Source organism: Cryptomeria japonica, unplaced genomic scaffold, assembly GCF_030272615.1.
Source record: "Cryptomeria japonica unplaced genomic scaffold, Sugi_1.0 HiC_scaffold_20, whole genome shotgun sequence".
NCBI classification, from domain to species: domain Eukaryota; kingdom Viridiplantae; phylum Streptophyta; class Pinopsida; order Cupressales; family Cupressaceae; genus Cryptomeria; species Cryptomeria japonica.
The window spans coordinates 826,975-830,000 of record NW_026728842.1 but is presented as its reverse complement, the minus strand read 5'-3'; positions in this window follow the sequence as shown (position 1 = coordinate 830,000).

The following is a 3,026-nucleotide window of genomic DNA, read 5'->3' as shown; positions in this document are numbered from 1 at the left end:
TTTTTGCCTTTTATGGAAATTAGTGAAGGCATCGCATCAAAGGTGCGCACCTCGCTGCCCACCTTGGTGTGCTCCGAGGTGCCCACCACGGTGCGAACCCGGGAGCGCCCCGATGTGTGCTCCAAGGTGCGGCGTGCACGAAGTCGGACCCCGGTTTGCCCCGGGTGCGCACCTCGCGTGCACCTTGGTGCGCACACCTTGGCTGGGTTGCGCGCCCTGGTGGGCACCATGGTGCGCACCAAGGAGCGCTCCGAAGTGTGCTCCAAGGTGCGCCGTGCACGAAGTCGGAGCCCGGTTTGCCCCGGGTGCGCACCTCGCGTGCACCTTCGCCGCGGTGGGCACCATGGCGTGCACGAAGTCGGAGCCCGGTTTGCCCCGGGTGCGCACCTCGCGTGCACCTTCGCCGGGGTGGGCACCTTGGTGTGCAGACCTTGGCTGGGTTGCGCGCCCTGGTGGGCACCATGGTGCGCACCAAGGAGCGCTCCGAAGTGTGCTCCAAGGTGCGGCCTGCACGAAGTCGGAGCCCGGTTTGCCCCGGGTGTGCACCTCGGGTGGGCACCTTGGTGCGCATGCCTTGCCTGGGCTGCGCACCAGGGCGGGCTCAAGATGGCACCCGCGTTCCTTTTTTTTCACTATCTTTCAAAACGGAAATTTTAAAATCTCATTTTTTTTTGCCTTTTTCTGGAAATTAGTGAAGGCAGCGCATCAAAGGTGCGCACCTCGCTGCCCACCACGGTGCGCAACGCCGGTGGGCACCCGGGAGTGCTTCGAAGTGTGCTCCAAGGTGCTGCGTGCACGTTGTCGGAGCCCGGTTTGCCCCGGGTGCGCACCTCGCGTGCACCTTCGTCGGGGTGGGCACCTTGGCTGGGTTTGCCCCGGCTGCGCTCCGAAGCGGGGTTATTGGAGCGCCGCCTCTTTTTTTGTCGGAGCGTTTGGTGGGGTTTCTCGCATTGGCTCTTCCCAGGCCCGGTTGCCACCCTGGCGCGCACGAAGTCGGAAGTAGGGTTAATTGCCCGGGTGCGCACCTTTGCCAGGGTGGGCACCTTGCCTGGGCTGCGCACCAGGGCGGGCTCAAGATGGCACCCGCGTTCCGTTTTTTTCACTATCTTTCAAAACGGAAATTTCAAAATCTCCTTTTTTTTTTGCCTTTTCTGGAAATTAGTGAAGGCAGCGCATCAAAGGTGCGCACCCGGGAGCGCTACGAAGTGTGCTCCAAGGTGCGGCGTGCACGTTGTCGGAGCCCGGTTTGCCTCGGGTGCGCACCTCGCCTGCACCTTGGCCGGGGTGGGCACCTTGGCTGGGTTTGCCCAGGGTGCGCTCCGGAGCGGGGTTACTGGAGCGCCCCCTCTTTTTTTGTCAGAGCGTTTGGTGGGGTTTCTCGCATTGGCTCTTCCCAGGCCCGGTTGTTTGGTGCGCTCCCACCCTGGCGCGCGCGAGGTTGGAAGTTGGGTTAATTGCCCGGGCGCGCACCTTCGCCAGGGTGGGCACCTTGGTGCGCACACCTTGGCTGGGCTGCGCACCAGGGCGGGCTCAAGATGGCACCAGCATTCCCTTTTTTTCACTATCTTTCAAAACGGAAATTTTAAAATCTCGTTTTTTTTTGCCTTTTATGGAAATTAGTGAAGGCATCGCATCAAAGGTGCGCACCTCGCTGCCCACCTTGGTGTGCTCCGAGGTGCCCACCACGGTGCGAACCCGGGAGCGCCCCGATGTGTGCTCCAAGGTGCGGCGTGCACGAAGTCGGACCCCGGTTTGCCCCGGGTGCGCACCTCGCGTGCACCTTGGTGCGCACACCTTGGCTGGGTTGCGCGCCCTGGTGGGCACCATGGTGCGCACCAAGGAGCGCTCCGAAGTGTGCTCCAAGGTGCGCCGTGCACGAAGTCGGAGCCCGGTTTGCCCCGGGTGCGCACCTCGCGTGCACCTTCGCCGCGGTGGGCACCATGGCGTGCACGAAGTCGGAGCCCGGTTTGCCCCGGGTGCGCACCTCGCGTGCACCTTCGCCGGGGTGGGCACCTTGGTGTGCAGACCTTGGCTGGGTTGCGCGCCCTGGTGGGCACCATGGTGCGCACCAAGGAGCGCTCCGAAGTGTGCTCCAAGGTGCGGCCTGCACGAAGTCGGAGTCCGGTTTGCCCCGGGTGCGCACCATGGCGTGCACGAAGTCGGAGCCCGGTTTGCCCCGAGTGCGCACCTCGCGTGCACCTTCGCCGGGGTGGGCACCTCGGCTGGTTTGCGCGCCCTGGTGCGCACCAAGGAGCGCTCCGAAGTGTGCTCCAAGGTGCGGCGTGCACGAAGTCGGAGCCCGGTTTGCCCCGGGTGCGCACCTCGCGTGCACCTTCGCCGCGGTGGGCACCTTGGCTGGGTTGGGCACCATTGAGCGCTCCGAAGTTTGCTCCAAGGTGCGCACCATGGCCCTCCAAGGTGCGCAGCATGGCGTGCACGAAGTCGGAGCCCGGTTTGCCCCGGGTGCGCACCTCGCGTGCACCTTCGCCAGGGTGGGCACCTCGGTGCGCACACCTTCTCAATGTTTTCTTGCCTTTTCTGGAAATTGGTGAAGGCAGCGCATCAAAGGTGCGCACCTCGGTGTGCTCCGAGGTGCGAACCCGAGAGCGCTTCGAGGTGCGCACGAAGTCAAAAGTCGGGTTAATTGCATTGTTTTCCCCGGGTGCGCTCCGAGGTGCGCAACATCGGTGCGCACCAAGGAGGGCTCCGAAGTGTGCTCCAAGGTGCGCACGATGGCGTGCACCTCTGGTGCGCACGATTCGGAGCTCGGTTTGCCCGGGGTGCGCACACCTTGGCTGGGTTGCGCACCTTTTGTGCGCTCCATGGTGCGTACGAAGTCGGAGCTCGGTTTGCCCCGGGTGCGCACCTTGATGCGCACGCCTTGGCTGGGCTGCGCACCTTGGTGGGCGCCTCCAAGGTGCGCACGAAGTCGAAGCTCGGTTTGCCCCGGGTGCGCACCTTGGTGGGCGCCATGGTGCACTCCGAGGTGCCCAAGATTGGTGCGCACCAAGGAGCGCTCCGAAGTG